The 21,596-nt window shown below is 40.2% G+C and overlaps 1 non-coding gene across 1 annotated transcript; it reads right to left on the bottom strand.

The window, feature by feature from the left end:
• Positions 1 to 833: 833 nt before the first annotated feature.
• LOC150068260 (U6 spliceosomal RNA) lies at positions 834 to 936 on the bottom strand. The gene has a single exon (XR_016538404.1). It is a non-coding gene; the product is annotated as a U6 spliceosomal RNA (small nuclear RNA).
• Between the last annotated feature and the right edge of the window lie 20,660 nt (positions 937 to 21,596).

Raw genomic sequence — 21,596 nt, 5'->3', positions numbered from 1 at the left:
GGGCTTTCTGATTTCTTGGCAAATGATATATAACGTGCTTTCTTTGTTTTTAGTAATTTACCGATGGGATCTAGGACTTTTTAGGGTTTTTTTTAAAAGAATTTATTAATGTTGATTTTTTACAGCATATTTTAAATGACAAGTTTAACAAAAAAGTGTTCAAGGAGGGAATCTCTATTTACAATCATTGGGACTTAGTATGTAGAACTTAATCAAAATTAGGCTAAGGTTTTGTATGTCATAGAAACATATTAATTTAAGAAATAAGACATTATGTCTATAGAGTCATAGGTTTTTATGTCTATATAGTTATGTTTATATTTCCATTACCATGTCCATAGCATTGGGTATGCAAATATTGTGTCCTTGCTCTTGTACTCTTTGTATTTAATAGCCACATATTAGGGATACCATGCGCCTTTTGTTCCTTAGGTCTTGACTTGTCTCACTCAACATGATTCGCTCTAGGTTCATCCATATCCCTGCGAATGCCATTGTTTTATCTTGTCTGTTGGCTTTGTAGAATTCCATTGTGTATATATACCATATTTTCCATATCCATTTATCTGCAGTAGGGCATCTGCATTGTTTCCATCACGTGGCAATTGCGAGTAGTGCAGAGATGAACATAGCTGAGCAGGTGTCCTTGTAATATCTTGGGTCATGATGTTTAGGATAGATGCCCAGAAGTGGTATGGCAGGATCATAGGGAAGGTCTTTTTCCAGTTCTTTAAGAAACCTCCATACTGCTTTCCAGAGTGGCTGAAATAGTCTGCATTCCCACCAGCAGTGTGGTAGGGTTCCTTTTTCTCCACAACCTCACCAGCAAATGTAAAAATATGGAGAGCTTCACGAATTTGCTAATCATCCTTGCACAGTGGCCATGCTAATCTTCTCTGTATAGTTCCAATTTTAGTATATGTGCTGCCGAAGCAAGTATGATCTAGGACTTTTTAATGCACAGGTCTGCCCGGGTGCTTATATCTCAGGGATGGGCCTCTAACTGCTGGCTCATAAAAGTAAGGTGGGTGATTTTTGTTGTTCCTTGCTTCTTTGCATCTTGGTTTGTACCATTCCTGGGGTTTGAACTCAGGATGTGGACACTTTCCCTGATTTTTTTCCTCAGGGCTATTTTTCTACTTCTTGAGCCATAGCTTGACTTTTTGCTCTATGTGTGTGTTGTAATTGAATTTAAAACTCATAGGTGATGATGGGAGGGAAGAACTGGGACAGTGGGAAGGTAGGAATTACCTTATCCAGAAAGAAATGCAGTCTTTGCCTGACTTATGCAATGGTAGCCCATTTATATAACACCTTCAAAATAGCAGAAGTCATCAGGAGAAAAAATTAAGGCACTAGTTTATAATTTTTAAATTAACTCAAGTTAAAGGGCAGGACGGGATAGCTGGCTACAAAATAACATGTTCTGCCTTCAAAGTCTGTCCAATAGTATTGAGGTAAAATGTACATATTACAAAATTTGCCACTCAATCCTTGCAATATTCTTTGTTGGGACTAACATCTGTAAACATTCATCATTCTTTACAAACTAACAATTTAAACATTACAAAGATATATTCCTCCTTAAGGAATCCATCCTGACATAGCCAGAATGGTTTTCCACTGCTAATGGATTGTACTAATTAAACTAGATGCATACAGTATTCAGACAGGTAGAATTTATAGGACTATATGCTGAAGATTCTTGCTTCTGTCAAAACCACATAACAAATGAACTTCCTACCTGCTGGTGTCAGCTCCTGGTTTATACAACCTCCTCAGGGCATTTTTGAGGTCCCTGTTCCTCAGGCTGTAGATGAAAAGGTTCAGGAGAGGAGTGACCACTGTGTACATTGCTGAGAACACAGCGCTGCCCTTGGGAGAATGTGACACAGCTGACTCGAAGTAGACACCAAATGCTGTCCCAAAGAATAAGCCGACCACGGACAGGTGAGAACCACGTGTCGAGAAGGCTTTGTACTTCCCGCTTGAAGACGACACTGTCAGTACAGAACAAATAATCTTGTAGTAAGAGAAAAGGATCCCTAAGACAGGAAGGAAATGGTATATGGTACCAATAATGTATTTAAATAAATTACTTGTGAATGTATGCTCACAGGAAAGATCCAGCACTTGAGAAGGGTCACAGAAGAAACTTGGGATTTCCAATTGCTTGAAATCGGTCATCTGTAACACCATCCACACATGCAGTTGTCCTTCCAAGGTGCTGGCGACAAATGACAGCAGATGCAAGGAGACACAGAGAAGACGGTTCATGATGAGTGGGTAATTCAGGGGGTGACAGATGGCCACAAAGCGGTCATAGGCCATCAGACTAAGAAGCAAAACATCCATACAACAAAAAATGAGAAAAATAGACATCTGTGTGAGGCAGCCCACATAGGAGATGGCTCTGCTGTGAGTGTGGATGTCCACCAAAATCTTGGGGACTGTGGTGGAGGTGAAGCCAATGTCAGCTAAGGACAGGTTGGAGAGGAAGAAGTACATGGGCGTGTGGAGGAGGGGGTCAGAGGTGACAGCCAGGATGATGAGCAGATTTCCAAGCACAGTGATCAGGTACATGGACAGGAAGAGCCCAAAGACCATGAGTTGTATCTCAGGGTCGTCTGAGAGTCCCAGGAGGTAAAATTCTGAGATGTGTGCTAGATTACACATCTCTGCATTAGTTGGAGATCTTCAATATAAAGAGAGAGCAATACTTAATGAAGAAGTCAGAATTCAACAATCATTCTGAACTCAAATATGCACAGTTCATAACAACATTCTCTCCGATACTTTTCAGTTATCACAAACCCAATCATCCTAGATTGTTTTCTTTCTCATTGATTCCCTTTCAGGTATTCATTTTAAATACTCAACTGTGTTAGGACATTATAGGCAGTGTTTTCTTATCACAGGAAATACAGCTTATTCTTTATTACAGTCTACTTCACAGGTATGATTTTTTAATCTGTAAAATTCATTTTCATCCAATCTGTAAAGAAGCATGCCTACATGCTTCATATTATGATATGGAAATAGAGAATAGGGCCATGGTGAAAACTTCGAATTGTCCTATTCATGAAAACTCTGTAAAATATACAGAGCTGCATGATCCTTAGCAATTTCACATCAGGAGTCCAGGACTAGAAAATCCTCTACCATGTCTGCAATACCCCAGGAGATTTCTTCATCCTTCCTTTTTTTCTAAGTTTCAACTTTGTTTCCCTCCATCCCCCCCTTTTCTCTCTGTCTTTCTCTGTCTCTGTTTGTCTTTCTCTGTCTCTGTCTGTCTTTCTCTGTCTCTGTCTCTCTGTCTCTGTCTTGGTCTCTCTGTGTCTCTCTCTGTGTCTCTGTGTCTTTGTGTCTCTGTGTGTGTGTCTCTCTCTCTTTCTCTCTCTCTCTTTCTCTCTCTCTGTCTCTGTCTCTCTCTGTCTCTCTGTCTCTCTCTCTGTCTCTCTGCCTCTCTCTCTCTCTCTCTCTCTGTCTCTCTCTCTGTCTCTCTCTCTGTCTGACTTTGTGTCCATGTGTGTACGAGGATTCTGACTCTGGGCTTGGGTACTGACCTTGAGGCTTTCCTGCCCAAAGAAAAGCTCAAACCCTTGAGTAAGAAACTCCACTTTTGGCTTCCTGGTAGCTAATTGGAGATGAGAGCTCACAAGTTTTGCTGCCCACGCTGGCTCTGAACCTCTATCCACAGAACTCAGCCTGTTGAGTAGCTAGGATTCCAGGTATGAGGCACCAGGGCTTGGACAGTAGCACAATTAAAAAAACATGAACATTTCCATCTCCTACATATAAATAAATCAAGATCTCCAATATGACATCTACTTCTTCCTGAAGTAATTTCAAGAATTGAGGAATTTTCTGACAGTGGAGCAAGGGATTCCTGGGATGTAGGCAATGTTGGTTGATATTTAGTTACTGGGTTTCTTGTTTTCAATCATCTATCTGATTATTGCACTTCCTATACTGGTTGCTAGCTGTGACCCCGGTGGCTGTTTTATGATCAGTCAATAATCCCCTAGATAAGAAATTAGTGTTCTCTTTCTGGAAGTCAGAGAGAAATGAGACAGATGTCCAGATTCTCACTGGGCGACTAACAAAGCCTATCACACCACTTTCCAGTATTTAATATTCAGTGACAATAGACAAATAGAAAGTTAGATTCACACTGTTTTTTTATCTAACCATCTACCACCACTTCCATATGAATTGAGTGTTCAGTCATATCCTGTTAGATAACTAGACCGACTGCAGTAAACAATAAGAGATTTAAAGTAAGAATCCTGTGACATTCTATAGAACAGATTAATAATTTTTACATTCTTCACTGCTGCTATTCCTGAGACTCCTCTAACAGGATACCAAATTACTGGCTTGTCTTCATTATATTCAAGCAGTCCTTGCAGTTGTTAGCTCTTCAGTTAGGAAACAAGGCATTTGACTGTATTTCTTGACAAGAAGGAAAACTCTAAATCACCAGGAATCTTGCAGAAAGCATGCTTGTGTGAATTGTATGGTACACTCACTCCACACTTGGTTGTGTTCCTTCCCTGTTGTGTCATGTCCATGAAGTACAGATGAAAAGATTGTTCCATGCCTGAAGTGTATGAAAACCTAAGGCTCAATCCTCACAGTGGACCATGAGTAGGGCAACACAGGAGAATTTCCAACTGGGGCTAATATTGCATTGGAGATATTTAGGGAGATGTCAGGGGACTGGCTGGTAATAGGCTTTTCTATGATTGTGGATGCACAATTCACAGAGCTCACAATTTGCCAAACTGATGCCAAACAAATCATCTCTAGGCAACCCATAACATGGAGGGGGTGAGGGAGAACAAATGCCTTAAAGTATAGTTTTGAAGCATGTCCTTTGGTAAATGAAACTGGTCTGTCTATGCAAAGATGACAAGATGAAAAGTATGGGTAATTATAGACTATACAGGAAGGGTATTCTGCATTGCAAACCCTTTGGACAGTTCCTAGACAGTTCATAAAGGAAATATCTAGAATATCAGTGTCTTGAATAGGGGACTAGCAGGAAGTAATAAATCACATGGAATCATTGAACCGAGAGTGAGAGAATTTTGTCACCATACTCAATGTGCATGCATAAAAGGAAGTGTGGATATTAATGTGGCAGGTGGGGGAGGGGGAGAGGGAGTAATTTGGAAGGTGTGATTGGGTTTAAGATGCGTTGTACATGTACATGAATGTCTTAAATGGAAAGTTCTGTCTACAATCAAGTGAAGAATTAATATCTCCATAACGAGGCTGCACTGCTGGCTCACATCTGTGATCCTAGGTACTCAGGGTGCTGTGAGTGAAAGATCAGGATTTTTTTTGATCAAAGATTTTATTAACATTGATTTTAAGATCATATTTCAAATAACAAGTTTAACAAACAATTGTTTAAGAAGGGAATCTCTATATACAATCACTGGGACTTAGTTTTTAGAATTTAATCAAAATTAGGCTAAGGGTTTGTATGTCATTGAAACATATTAATTTATGAAATAAAACATTATGTCTATAAAGTCATAGGTTTTTATGTCTATATAGTTATGTTTATAATTCCATTACCATGTCCATAGCATTGGGTATGCAAATATTTTGTCCTTGTTCTTCTTTGGATCTAATAGCCACATATTAAGATCACCATGCGCCTTTCATTCTTTTGGTCTTCACTTGTCTCACTCAACATGATTCTCTCTAGATTCATCCACGTCCCTGTGAATGCCATTATTTTATACTGTCTCTTAGCTATGTAGAATTCCATTGTATACATATATATATATATATATATCTCACATTTTCTGTATCCATTCATCTGCAGTAGGGCATCTGGATTGTTTCCATCACCTGGCTATTGTGAATAGTGCAGAGTAAACATAGCTGAGCAGGTGTCCTTATCATATCTTGGGTTATGATGTTCAGTGTAGATGCCTAGAAGTGGTATGTCAGGATCATAGGGAAGGTCTATTTTCATTTCTTTAAGTAACTTCCACACTACTTTCGAGAGTGGCTCAATTAGTTTACAATCCCACCAGCAATGTAGTAGGGTTCCTTTTTCTCCACAACTCCACCAGCAACTGTCATTGTCTGAGTTCAAAATCCTGGCCATTCTTGTTGGGAAAAGGTGGTATCTTAGGGTTGTTTTTATTTGCATTTCCTTTATGACCATAGATGATGAGACACTTTTTCATACGTTTTTCTACCATTTTAATCTCAAGCACTGAAATAAAAATGGCAATAAGAGAACTTCCACCTAAGAAAAGCCCAGGGCCAGATGGATTCACAGCTGAATTCTATAAAGTTTTCAAAACACAGCTCACACCAATACTCCTCAAGCTCTTCAACGAAATTGAAAATGAAGGCGCTTTGCCAAACTCATTCTTTGAAGCTTGTATAACTCTCATCCCCAAACCAGACAGAGATCCATCAAAGAAAGAGAACTATAGACCCATTTCCTTGATGAATATTGATGCAAAACTTCTCAACAAAATACTGGCCAACCGTCTACAACAACTCATCAAAAAATTATACACTATAATCAAACAGGATTCATCACAGGGAGGCAAAGCTGGTTCAACATATGAAAATCAATTAATATAATTGAACACATCAACAGGAGCAAGGACAAAAATCACATGAATGTCTCAATAGATGCGGAAAAGGCATTTGACAAGATCCAACACCCTTTTCTGCTAAAAGCTCTGGAGAAACTAGGAATCCATGGAACATTCCTCAGTATAATAAAGGCAGTCTATGACAAACCCAAAGCTAGTATTATACTTAATGGCGAAAAGCTAAAGCCATTCCCTCCAAAATCAGGAACGAGACAAGGATGCCCACTCTCTCCACTCCTCTTTAACATAGTATTAGAATTCCTAGCCAGTGCAATAAGGCAAGAAGCAAGCATAAAGGGGATCCAAATAGGGAATGAGAAAGTGAAACTCTCCCTCTTTGCAGATGACATGATTCTGTATTTAAAGAACCCTACAGACTCCACGCCCATGCTACTTGAGCTGATTCAAAACTTTGGAAGTGTAGCAGGCTATAAAACTAACCCTCAATAATAACTGCCTTCCTCTATGCCAACAGTGAGAGGAATGAGGCAACAATCAGGAAAGCAACTCCTTTTGCAATAGCCTCAAAGAAAATGAAGTACCTAGGAATTAACTAAGAATGTAAAGGACCTTTTTGATGAAAACTTTAAAGCCCTGAAAAAGGAAATTAAAGCAAAACTGAGGAAATGGAAAAACCTCCCATGCACATGGATTGGAAGAATCAATGTGAAAATGACAATATTTTTAGGTAGTCCCATTTATCGTGTCTCCCTCCAATCTGTTGAGACCCTGGGATTCTGTTCAGGGATCTTTTCCCTTTGCCTGTGAGTTCCAGTGTCTCTCCTACTTTATCATGTAGCAGTTTCAGTTTCCACTCTGACACTGAGATCTCTAATCCACTTTAAGTTAATGCTTGTGCATGGCGAAAGGGTAGGGTGAATTTTTAGTTTTCTGCATGTAACTGCCCAGTTTTCCCAACACCAATAATTGAATAGACTGTGTTTGTTCCACTGTATATCTTCAGCTCCTTTGTCAAATACAAGTTGACTATAGGTATGTGGTTCTATTTCTGGGTCTTCTATTCTGTTCCACTGATCTTCTGGTCAAGCGGTTTTTGTTATTATGGATCTATAGTAGAGTTTAAGTCTGGTTGTAATACCACCTAGAATAGTTTGGGCTATTCTAGGTCTTTTCTTGTTCCATATGAATCCTTGGATTATATCTTTCTTTTCAGTAAAGAATGTCTTTGGCATTTTGATGGGGATTGCATTGAATTTTATATCAATTTTGGCAGTATAGCCATTTTCATTCTGTTGGTTCTCCCTATCCATGATCATGGGATGTCTTTCCCTTTCCTAGTGTCCTCTTTAATTTCTTTCGTTATGCTTTTATAGTTGCAAGATCAGGCTTGTAAGCCAGCATGGGCAGGAAAGTCTGTGAGACTCTGATCTCCAATAAACAACTCAGCAATGGCTGGAAATGGCACTGTGGCTCAAGGTGTAGAACACTGGACTTGAGCCAAAAAGCTCATGGGCAGTGTCTAATCCCTGAGTTCAACCACAAGGACCAGCACAAAAAAAGGTTAAATACAGAATGTAACATATTTAACTCTCATCAATAACTCGTGTGAAATGCAAAATTTTATTTAGAATTGTCAGTTAAATGCACGTGGTAGTATGCTATAGCAGATTCCAGAAGTGACATCAGGACACACCCATATCTCTCAACCCTACAAATCCCCTGATTGACCTACTTTCATTTTCACATATAGTGGATAATATTGAATATGCTTACTGAATATCATGAGTGTTTTCTCCCTTACTATTGCATCTTCACCCTTCTACACCCTTCCACTTGATTTGATCCCCATCCCCAACAATTCAAGTACAAGCTACTCCATATTTTTTAGGTTACCTAATAAGTTCATGGCTCAAAGAATCACACCATTGCAATCGTCCCCTGTATAGTCCATTGTTTGTCAATACATTTGTTCATAGTCACCTGTGATCCAGCAGGTCTTTATATGTATATTTGTAAAATGGTACTCTATTCCACATTCCTCATTTCAATCAACTTCTAGGTACTCATGTTAGACATTCAACTATATCAGAATAGAAGGGGCTGAGCATGTGGCTTAGGGGTAGAACGCTTGCCTAGCAAGTAAGAAGCACTAGGTTGACCGACTCTGTATCACATACACAGAAGACTCTGCAAGTGATTCTGTGGCTGCAAGTGGTAGAGTGCTAGCTTTGAGAACAGAGAGGCTCAGGATAGAGCCCAGTCCCTGAGTTCAATCCCCAGGACTATCAAAAATGAACAAAGCATCATGAAAGAAAAAGAAAGAGAGACAGAAAGAAATAGAGAAAGAAAGAAAAAAGAACAAAAGAAAGAAAGAAAGAAAGAAAGAAAGAAAGAAAGAAAGAAAGAAAGAAAGAAAGAAAGAAAATAAACATTATATGGAATGTTTTTGGATCAAAGAACAATAGAGGCTCCTCTTCCAAGATCACTGGAGAAAAATCCACAGAAGTAATCCTGGTTGGTGAAACTCAATCTCATCCAATCTATAAAGAAACAGCCATGTATACTTTCTTTATTAATAAAGAAATAGTGACATTTTCTCAAGATATGATCCTTGTAAATGTTCTGGAAAACATAGACAATTGGTTTCTCACCCTTAATTAATACAGATAATTCAGCACTAGAAAATACTATGCTGAGCCGTCTATCTCTAAGGAGATTTCATTTCTTCATCCTGGTTCTTCTTCCTGGTTTTCTAATTCCCATCCTGGTTCCTTCCTTTTCTTCCTTTCTTCCTTCTTTCCTTCCTTCCTTCCTTTCCTCTTTCTTTCTTTCTTTCTTTCTTTCTTTCTTTCTTTCTTTCTTTCTTTCTTTCTTTCTTTCTTTCTTTCTGTGTGTATGATAGCTGAAGGACTTGTATTCAGATTCTGGGAACTTCACTGAGATTTTTCTTCTCTTTCTACCCCTTGAGTCACACCTCTACTTTTGGCTCCTTGATGGTTAATTGGAGATAAGTTTCTCATGGCCTTTGTTGCCTCTGTTGGCTTCGAACTGGGATCCTAAGATCTCAGTGCCTTGAATAACTAGGAACACAGGTGTGAACCATAGGTACACAAAATAAACTATACTTTAAGAAAACAATCACTCATTATATGGCTTTTTTTCGTATAATCTGGAGTTCCTTTCATTTAGTGTCATAATATATGGCCTTATGTATCTAGGTTTTGCTCTATTGTAAATCTCTGCCAGGAGATCCCAAGGTTTCTACTGAGTATTTCTCATCTCTTTTGCTATCCCTTGGTTATCTCATATTGTTACAGTATTTTACCTTATTATCTAATATATTGTATATATGCTTAGTTAGTTATTTGACATCAGATAGGGAATAGGGCAAAAAAGATGAGGGGTGGAAGTGGGGGGAGTGAAATGGGGACCCAGACATGAAAAAGGGTATAAAGGTTTGTGAAGTAATGTACCTTCTATCTGGAGAATATAATGTAACCCTTCTTTTATTTACAATAAAAATAGATGAAAAAGTAAACAAAACTTTTTTCCAGTACTCAACCTAAATGCCTCAAGTGGGAGAGCACTGTTCTTGAGAATAAGAGGCCCAGGGACAGTGCACAGGCCCCAAGTTTAAGCTCCACAGCTGAACAAAAAACACAGCTTTCTCTCTTCAGAATGGATTATGCAGGGCTGAGAGCATGCTTAGGTGGTACAGTGCTTGCCTAGCATGCACAAAGCTATGGGTTTGATTCTTTGATACCACATTGAGAGAAAAAGGAAGAAGTGGCTATGTCTCAAGTCGTAGAGCACTAGCCTTGAGAAAGCCCAAGGACAGTGCCCCAGCGTTCAGTTCAGGCTCCAGGATTGATAAAGAAGAAAAGAGAAAAAAAGAAAAGGAAAAAAATCTCACAGAATGTATTCTGTATAGGTGGACATGGAGGATTTCCAGCTGCAGGATCATATGGTGTTGGAGATTTAATGAGATGCCAGAGGACAGGCTGATGACAGGTGCTCCTACAATCGTGGATCCTGATTTGCAGAACTCACAATTAGAAAAATTAATCCAAAGCTTACAAATCCCAATCAAGTCACTAACATCGATGAGAGGTAAAAAAAATTTCCCAAACAATAGATTTTATATTTGTCCTCTGGAAAGCAAAGCTCCCAAGTTCTATGCCTAGATGACAGCATCAAAAATATGGCTAATTGGGGCCAGGAATTTGCCCTGGTGATGGACTGTATGCCTAGCATACATGAAAATCTGGATTTGATTCCTCAGTAGAAAAAAAAGTTGGAAGTGGTGCTGTGGCTCAAGTGGCCTTGAGCTCTAGCCTTGACAAAGCCCAAGAACAGTGTCCAGACCATGTGTTTAAGACCCAGGACTGGCAAAATGTGGCAAATTATAGCATATAGAGGAATGCAATTCCAAGGTGTAAGACTTTTGAGTACTCCCCAGACAATTTAACAACAGAAATATTCTGAATATCACTGTCTTGAGTGGGGTTCAATTAGGAGGTACGAGAATGAATGGAAACAAGGAGCCATAGGAGAAGGAAGTCATGATAATCCATGTTCATGTGTGTAAAAAATGAAATTTGGATCTCAATGTGCACATTGGTGAAAGGGTAGGTGGAAGAGAAGAATGATGGAAGAGATGAATCTGATGAGGATACTTTGTACAAGTGTATGGACTTGCTAATGTGAAATGTGTTTCTACAAGGAAGTTAAGAGAAAAGTGTTAAAGAGAAAAAGTAGCTTAGTCAAATTATTAAATGATATAGTCTTTAACTATCTATCATCAGTGACTTCTTTGAAATACAAACTATTGTAAAACTGTTTCAGTCAAGTATGTGTGGAGAGGCAAGCACACAAATGATATCAGCACACATTCTTCTCCCGATAATTAAAGAAAATACATTTTACATTATTGATCTTACATCATGTTATTTGTCTCAAACATATTGTCTAAATCAATAAACCTTCTGTAACATAAGATAGCTTATGTACTCACTTTCCTACCCCGATACAAATAATAATCATTTAATGGTTTCTATGAAGAAAAACAGGTTTAGCTGTGTGCCTGTGGTTCACACAGAATAGCCAAGAGACTCAGGATCAGAGACCTGAGAATTTCAGTTTCAAAGCCATCTAGGGCTGGAAAGTCCATTAGAATTTGAGCTACAATTAAAGATACACACACAGACACACAGACACACAGACACACAGACACACACACACACACACACACACACACACACACACACACACAGAAGTGCAGTTATGCATGAAGTAGTAGAAGAATAGACCTGAGCAAAAAAGCTCAGGGACAGTGTCCAGACTCTGAGTTCCAGCACCAGCACTGCTTCAAACAAATTAACAAAAAAATAAGGAAACCTCAAAAACAACACCCACCTTACTTTTGATAGTCAGGAACTAGAGGCTCACCCCTGAAATCTGGGCATCTGGCTCGTCCTGTTCTTTAACAAGCACTAGATCCTAGCCAGTGGGGTGGCTCACGCCAATAATCCCAGCTATTCGAGTGGCTTAGATCTGTGGATTAAGGTCCAAAACCAGCCGGGCACAAAAGGACTTGAGACTTTATCTCAAAATTACCTCTAGAAAATGTGGGGCTTTGGTCAAAGGTGGGCTTGGACTTGATCTAAAGAGCTCAGGGAACAAACTCACGCTGAGTTCATCGCCTTGAACCACAAAAAAATCCCTGGAACCTATGTATAAAATAACTAAAAACAACGTGTTGGTCGTAAATCATTTGCCAAGAAATGAGAAAGCCCCAAGTTCAAACACCAGTGCTACCAAAACCAAAATAATCTGTTTTTCTCCAATTTTATTCAGGTAAAATATCAATGACAGAAACGTCATATCTCAAGCACTGTAAAATTTAGTTGGAATATCATCTCCAGGCATGTATCATCTTTACAAATTAAAATTTTATGCATTTAAAACAGTTGAATCCCTACTCATGAACATCGTTGACATAGCCAGGAATTTTCTCAGGTACTCCTGTCATCAATTATACTGATGAAACCAGACAAATACAAAGAATGTGCAGAGACAGGTAGGGATTTACAGGAATTTGGGTTAAACTTTTTCCAATGCAAAACCATATTACAGATGGATTTCCTACATCCTGATATCAGCTCCTGGTTTGAACAGGCTGATCAGGACATTTTTGAGGTCCCTGTCCTCAGGCTGTAGATGAAGGGGTTCAGGAAAGGAGTGATCACAGTGTACATCACTGAGGACACAGCACTGCCCCTGAAAGAATGTGACACAGCTGAATCAACATAAACACCCAATGATGTCCCAAAGAATAAACACCCCACTGACAGGTGAGAGCCACAGGTGGAGAAGGCTTTGTACTTCCCTCCTGATGATGGAATTTGCAGCACTGAAGAAATAATTTTATAGTGAGAGAAGGATTCTAAAGATTGTAGGAAATCCATAAATGATAGCAACAACATATTTGAAGACATCATTTGAGATTGGGTCTCTACAGGAAAGATCCAGAATTTGAGAAGGGTCACAGAAGAAATTTGGGATTTCCAGTTCCTTGAAATCGGTCATCCTCAGTGCCATCCACACATGCAGCTGTCCTTCCAAGAAGCTGACAACAAGTGACAGCAGAACCAAGGAGACACAGAGACGAGGGTTCATGAGGAGAGGGTAATTCAGGGGGTGACAGATGGCCACAAAGCAGTCATAGGCCATCACAGTAAGAAACATAACATCCATAAAGCAAAAAAAGATGTAGACACATCTGTGTGAGGCAGCCTGCATAGGAGATGGCTCTGCTGTGACTCTGCAGGTTCACTAGCATCTTGTGCACAGTGGAGGAGATGAAGCAGATGTCATCGAAGGAGAGGATGGAGAGGAAGAAGCACATGGGGGTGTGAATGTGGGGGTCAGAGCTGACATCCAGGATGATGAGCAGATTTCCGAGCACAGAGATCAGGTACATGGACAGGAAGAGCCCAAAGAGCATGGATTGTAATTTTGGATCCTCTGAGATTCTCAGGAGAAGGAAATCTGTAACGTGGGTTAGATTTTGTGCTTCTTTATCACCTGGACATCTGCTCAAAAACAAAAATGTCTTGATACAAAGGAAAACAATTACCCAGGTATTTTCAGCTCTAAATATTTGAAACTCAAGTATTCACAAGTCTGAACCATGTACCACATATGAAGTACAGTATACTAGGGTTTGTGAATTGTGGCAATGATTTACTTCTAGAATTTTTTCACTCTGTGATGCCTATTCCTGTCTTTTGGGTACATGTCTGCCCAGTGACACACAGCTGTATTAGAAAGCCAAGAATGTAAAGGCTGGCTAGAGGAAGATCACCTGACAGTACAGCCCACCCTTTTGTAGTGTGTGGGAGCAGGGTCCAGGGCAGCAGAAGGGATCTAAGAGTTTTACATGTTTATGATGCATGTCTCTGACTAGGGGCCTATTTTTTGGAGACAGAGCCCTGCCCTAGGTTCTTGGATGGCCATGCACTGACAGGGTGGGAGAGTGGGATTTTATATGTAGATTGAGATTCTGGTTTGTAATCTGGGCTGGAGGATTTAAGGAAGATTGCCCTGAGGGAAGAGCCAGCAGTAGTTCAAGCCTCTAGAGCAATATTGAGTTAGTTTCCCATCCATTAGTGCAGTGAATATTTTTATCCCACTGAAAAGAGAATCCAATCCCATGGACAGTCACTCCTTATTCATCACTATTCTTTCATCAGGTAGGCAGGAATCTACTTCTGATTCCTCTGGACTTGTCTCTTCTGATATTATGGCATTTGTAGGGAAATGGGCAGGCCTGGAAATGTGATATTGAGTGAAATAAGTCAGGCTCACAGAAACAAAAGGTATTTGTCCTTCTCTAAACCATAGAAATTAAATCTCAATTTTCAGGATATATGAATACACATTGGGTCATGTGGATCAATGCACACACAAATTGAGTAAAGTGTGTCAGGAAAAGATTCTGACGGAACAACTCCTCTCTATAATTTAACCACATGAATAGGAGGAAGCTGAAACAGCCTGCTCCTAAAAAATATACAGGGTTCCAGGGGCAGGTGGCTCACACCTCTATTCCTAACTATTACAGAGGCTGAGGTCTGAGATTCACAGGTGGAAGCCAGTCCGTGGCAGGGAATTCTGAGAAACTCTTGTTTTCAATTAACTAGCAAAAAGCAGGAAGTTAGGAGGAGGCAAAATGAAAGGACCTCCAGGAACTTAGGAAAGTGGTTTGAACCATTTATATGTTGCGACATTTGGTGACCCACAAATGACAATGAAAAGCACAGGAGGTATAGAATTCTCCATTACATATACTGCTACCCATAACTTTCAACCCCTACCTGCAAATTCACTGAAATACACTTTCCAGACTCCTTCTGTGTAAGGTTTTATAAGAACATCCTCACCACTTGTGAAGCCCAAACCATCCTACCTGTCTTCATGCTGCAGAGAAGACATTCCTTCACCACCCATCCCACCTCACTCTATTGTTTAAGCTGCTTCCCTCTTCAGCTATGGCCCAGGTAGACAGATCTGAGCACCCCAGATCTGGTGCCCAGCATAAGTCCAGCCTCTGTCCTCAGGAAAGAGATGAAGACACAGAAGGAACAAAGATGGTGTTGATAAGGGGACAGATATAGGACCAGTGTCCTGGAGACAGGAAAGGGACGATTCATCCTTGGCTTCTACATGGCCATGAAGGATTAATACCCAGAGGTCACAATTAACCAAACTGTGTGTATTACTAGGCCAAGTCTCTGGACATTTCCAACACAGGGATGGCAGAATCATGAAAACAATACATGACATGTGGCCAGGAGTGTGGCCTAGAGTAGTGTCCTCGCCTATTATGCACAGAGCCCTACATTCGATTCCCTTGAAACTCATAAACAGAAAAAAAAAAACAGAAGTTGTGCTGTGACTCAAGTCGAAGAATAGTGTCATTGAGAAAAATGTGTTCAAGGACAATGCCCTGGCCCTGAGCTCAAGCCTCTGGACTGGCAAAAAAAAGAATAGAATTTTAAGTAGTTGTGCACTGGTTTCTTCATTACCATATTAATATTAATTTATTATACCTAGAGGTTACAGTTCGACATATCATTGTGAGTAAAATGTATTTTAGTTGTTGACACCCTTTCTGTCTCCCCAACTGTCCCAACTTCAACAATATCTTCAATATTCTATTTTTCAAAAAAAGATAAACATTTGAATTACATTGAAGTAATTGTCCAATGAGTTTCCACTCAATAAATCAGTTGATGAACACAATGCATGTCGATCCTTATCAACACTTTCATTCTCCTTCATTCTACTCAAACTCCCCACCCTTAAATTGTCTTCAGTTTGAAGGGTATCTATAAAATCTTTAATAACATTTTCCCCCTTCTGTCTTCATTCTTCTACCATCTTCTGTCCTACCCTCTAGATTTCCATTATCCCATTTTCTGATACTCAAATATAATCATAAATTCTTCATTTTGTAGAAATAAATAGGGGGTTTTATTAAGACATATGTCACTGTCCTTCTACTATAATACGAATATGTGCTCTCAAGTTTGACCTTAATATGGGGGAGAAGTCAAAGCTTTGTGTTGTATGATTTCTCACAGGAAATGGAAAGACGCAGATGGGTCATTAAAAAGTTAGGAGTGAGGAAAGAGTGAAGGCACGAGTAGGGGAAGGTGACATTTTTGGAGAAGTGACATTGATGGAGATATATTACATTCAAAAACTGCTTTGGTAACTGTCAAATCCTTAGTACAACTACTTAAAATAATAATAATAATAATAATAATAATAATAATAATAATAATAATAATGAAAAGAAAACTTGTCAGTGGTGGAAGATGGCGGCGGTTCAGTGTGAGTCTTTCTGTGCTCTCTCCAAGATACCAGGTCTAGAATCATAGGGGAAAGTTCATACCCAAAGATCAACATTAAGTAAGCTTTAGTACCACAGTGATCTCAGGCAGAGAGGAAAAAGGCAGAAAACTGAAGCAAGAAGACAGTGGGGAGCGCTGCCAGCTGCTCAGAGCCAACATGGAGACAAAGCCTTTCTCCTTAACCTGAGCACACAGCTCTACTTGGCAGCATAGACCAGTGCCAGACAGAGCCAGACAGAGCCTGCGCAAGCCCTGAGACATCACCCAGCCGTGTCATGGAACTGTGAGCTTCACGGAACCAGTGAGGAGCATACAGAATATCTATATATTTTCTATAAACCTATGTTAGCCATTTATATTTTTATACTTGTATTCATTTGTATGTTTATACTTGTATTTCCTTAACTTGCCTTTCTGCTTCTGTATATCTGCTTGCTAAAACCCTGAGAAATGCAACTGCTGTCCTTGTGGCTAATCTACAACCACCCATTTGTCCTTGGTTCCCAGACTGAGCTACACTGTAGTAAGGAGTATACACATTCCAAGCCGGGAGCTAGAGATAGTAGCCATCTGGTACCGACAAGGTCGGACTGTCGAGGGCCAGCAAACTAGTGCAAATGTCAACCAATCACAAGTCCGTTACCATGGAAATCCCCCTCGACTCATATCTGGCAGAAAACCATCCTCTTAAAATGACAGCCAGCTAGACTGACCAATGATTGGTCATGACCCCTTTCCTGCTTTGTATTGCACCAATCATTTAATGGAATTATAGTATAAATTTCCCGCGTGGCGTATTTATTTGTTGCTATTACTTGCTGGGGCCTTCCCCCTACCAAAAAAATGTATAAAAGGGGCTGTAGTCTTGTGCTCGGGGGCTCTGGTCTGCACTCGACTATCAGTGCACAGAGACCTGTGCTCGAGCTCATCAATAAATGACTCATTGCAATTTGCTTTGACCTTTGGTTTCTGGCTATCGGGGGGTGGAGGAGGCTTCAAGTTTCTGGGCACAATACCAGGAAACCCATCAATTTTTGAGTACTTCCATAGAAAGACATTGGGAAGGAATCCTCTTCTCCACCAGCCTAGACCAGCGCCATCGTGACTGCTGGCAAAGACAGCCAAAACAACTGTAGACTGAGAAGTGGTGCTGGCAGCGCCATCATTCAAAAGGGCAAATGTATTCCCAGAGGCAGCTTGGCTGGATGTCTGTTCCTGGCGCTATGGGAAGTCCTGGGTGTGGCCCCTGTCCTGGTAAACAAAGCCCCTCATGAAGCCACTGTTTTGTTTTTTGTTTCCTGCCCAATCAACAAACTGATCAGAAAAACCACAAAGCCAAATTGCAAGAGAAAAGACTTTTCCATCCTGTACCCCACAAAAAGACAAACTAAAGATTAACATTTTTTTGTTTACCAGGAGTGCGGCCCCACCCAGGGGGAGGAACTTGCACTAGCATTGGGGGCTGGTATCCGGCTAAGCTGCCTCTGGGAAAACCTTTGCCCTTTTGAATGATGGCACTGCTAGCACCACTTCTCAGGCTCCAGTTGTTTGGTCGGGTCTTTACCACCAGTCAAGATGGTGCTGCTTTCAGCTGGTGGGGGATGGGATTCCTTCCCAATGCTGTTCCATGGAGGTATTCACAACTTGATGGGTTTTCTGGTTTTGTGAAGCTGACAGGTCCGCGACATGCTGGGTGACCACTCTGGCCTTGCACAGGCTTGGTCTGGCTCTTTCTGGAGCTGGCAAGTCTGAGCTGCCAAGAAGCGCTGTCTGCTCAGGTTCAGGAGAAAGGTTTTGTCTTCACAGTGGCTCCAAGTAGCTGGCTCTGCTCCATGCTGTCTTCTTGTGCCGGTTTTCTGCCTTTTTCTCTCTGACTTAGATCTCCATGGCAATAAAGCGAACTTAGGATTGATCTTGCAGTATGAACTTTCCCCTGTGATGCCAGAACTGGTATCTTGGAGAGAGGACAGAAAGACTCAACACTGAACCGCCGCCATATTCTGACAACGACAAGTTCTTTTATCCCTATTATTATTATTATTATTTTTAAGTAGTTGTACTAAGGATTTGAAAGTTACCAAAGCAGATTTGAATATAATATATCTTTCTCAAAGTCACTTCTCCCATATTATCACCTTCCCCTACTCACCCCTTCACTCACTCTTCATGATTTTGTGGGATATACATTGGATGCGTGTCTGTATTCTCCCCATCTTCTTCTCCTCATCTATCCCTAGACACCACCCAAACCCTGTCACTACCAATTGCCTGATGTTAATTTCTCTGAACCTAGATTTTGCCTTTCTATCGATTTACACCATTTGAGATCTTCTTGAATCTTCCATATATCAGTGAATACATTTGTATACAAGATCATACCACCTGATGTATTTACTAAGGAGTTTGTGAGCTAAATGTACCTTCCACATACAAGGGAAAACATGGATCCTGTATCTCTCTGAGTCTAACTTACTTCCTTTAACATAATTTTTTCCAGGACTTTCTAGTTCTTTCCCAGTGATAAAATACTATCCTCTCCAATGGATGACTAGAATTTTACTATGTCTAGATACGACATTTCTTGGCTCCATTGACCCAATGAGGATGCTCTGGGCTGATTCCATCCATGTCTGATAAACTACCAACAGCAGAATCCTCACATCCTTCATATATTTTGTTTTTCTCTTTTCCATGGTGCTGTCCTCCCATATGGCTGCCCAGTTTCTCACTGTAATGGGGAATCTGTTCCCCTAAGAATCCTCACATCTGTAGGGCCTCTGTGCACTTGTTGCTTTATGTTTCTGATCCTCAGGATCATTCCACGGGGTGCAAGTTCAATGCATTCCCCATACATGTGCTATCGTGAACCCTGGGACTCTTCTACATCATATGGGACCATCCTAATCCATTGAAGAAATGTCGCATGGGGACCCAGCTGGGCTGGGGCTATAGCCCTGCAGTGATGAAGGGCTTGAACTTTGAATGTTAGGTAGAATTGGAGACACAAGCTCAGAGCTGGTGATTAGTTAGATTTTTGGTGTGTTTGGTCCAAGTCTCTGAGGACGTACTGTTGTTAACAGATGAAGAGGAGAAAGGAGAACGCAAACCTGCTTCTTAGTGAAGAAAGAATATTTACAGAAGGGAATTGTCCTCCTCCTTTAGGAAGAATGAGCTTCCATCATTTGTGAAGAAATAAATTTGAGGACAAAATTCAAATGAAGTCAAGCCAGACCCAGAGATGCTAAGGATGCATATTTTCTCTCATATGTGGTAGTTAAATCTAATTTGTAATTATACAATTATGTTCACGCGGGGTAATTTGCAAAGGTACCCAATTTATATCCCAAACCGCGCTATGTTCATGGAGAGAGTTTAAATGGTGTCATTCCTTAGAAAACTCACTCTCAGTCCACAAGAATAAATGCCAGGAAGCTGGAAAGTTTGGAAGGCTTAGAGCAATGAAATTTATAAAACTAATGTGAGGAAAATAGAGAAATTGATGTCTAGAGATGAACATGTCAAACACATTTCATAGCTATGTTCTCAAGACAAGGGAAAACCAATGTATCAATTGAAATATGATATATTTAGGATAGAGTTTAAATGGTGTAATTCATTAGAACTCCCAAAATACCGGCCAACAAAATGATTATCAGAAAATAGTGTACTGGATATAGTATGACGCTAAATTAAAGGGCCTCTAGGATGTAGAAACAAAAGGCATATAATGAGTGATTGTTGTCCTTAATGTACTATGTCATCTCTCATCTCTTGCTGTCCCTTGGTTATCTCATATTGTTACCGTATCTCACTTTGTTATCTGATATATTGAATATATTTGTATTTGGTCATTTGAAATTGTATATGGAAGGGAGGAAAACAAGATGAGGATTGGGGGTAGGGGGAGGGAAATGGGCACCAAGACATAAGAAAGGGTATCAATGTGTGTGAATTAATGCACCTTCTATCTGGTGAATATAATGTAACCCTTCCATGAATTACAATAAAAATATGAAGAAAAAAGAAAATAACGTACTGGAAATGTAGAGGATAAGACAGAGGATTGTATACTTTAGTGAGAAGGGGGGAAATGTTATTAAAAATTCCATACATATCCTACAAAATTAAGACAGTTGAAGGGAGGGGAGTTTGGGTAGAATGAAGTAGAATAAAACTGGTGATATGGAGCAAGATACACTATGTTCACCATCTGCCCTATTGAGTGTCAACTCCTTGGTACAAATACATTAATGTAATTCAAATATTTATTTAAAAAATAGCATATTGAAGATATTATTGAGGTTGGGGGAGTTGGTGAAACAGAAAGGGTGTAAATAACCAAAATTCATTTTTCTCACAAACTGATATGTTGAACTGTAACATCTTAGTACAACAAATTAATAATACTCATGCTAATAAAGAAACCAGTGCACAACTAATTAAAAATATTTTCTTTTTTGTCAGTCTGTGTGCTTGAACTCAGGGCCTGGGCATTGTCCTTGGACACATTTTGCTCAAGGCTGGTGCTCTGCCACTTGAGTCACAGCACCACTTCTGGATTTTTCTGTGTACATGACACCAGGGAATCAAAGATAGAGCTCTGTGCATGCTACGTGAGCACGCTACCCTAGGCCACACTCCCGGCCATGAGTCATAGAAATTTTTTTATGATTCTGTCATGCCTGTGTTTGAAATGTCCAGACACTTGGCCTGTTAATACACACAGGTTGGTTAATTGTGGCCTGTGGGTATTAATCCTCCAAGGCCATATACAAGGCAAGGATGAGCCTTCCCTCTCCTGTCTCCTCATCACCACCATCTCTGCTCCTTCTGTGTCTTCATCTCTTTCCTGAGGACAGAGGCTGGATTTGTGCTGGGCACCAGATCTGAGGTCCTCAGATCTGTCTACCTGGGCCATAGCTGAAGAGAGAAGCAGCTTAAGCAACTGAGTGGGGCAGGATGGGTGGTGAAGGACTTGGAGACAAAGTGTATGTCCTCATTGAATTTGCAGGTAGGGGTTGAAGGTTAGGGATACCAGTGTATGTAATGGAGAATTCTTTACCTACTGTGCTTTTCATTT

Source organism: Megascapheus bottae, chromosome 1 (genome assembly GCF_031878675.1).
Source record: "Megascapheus bottae isolate mThoBot1 chromosome 1, mThoBot2.hap1, whole genome shotgun sequence".
In the NCBI taxonomy this organism is placed as follows: Eukaryota; Metazoa; Chordata; class Mammalia; order Rodentia; family Geomyidae; genus Megascapheus; species Megascapheus bottae.
This window is presented reverse-complemented; position numbering and strand designations above follow the sequence as displayed.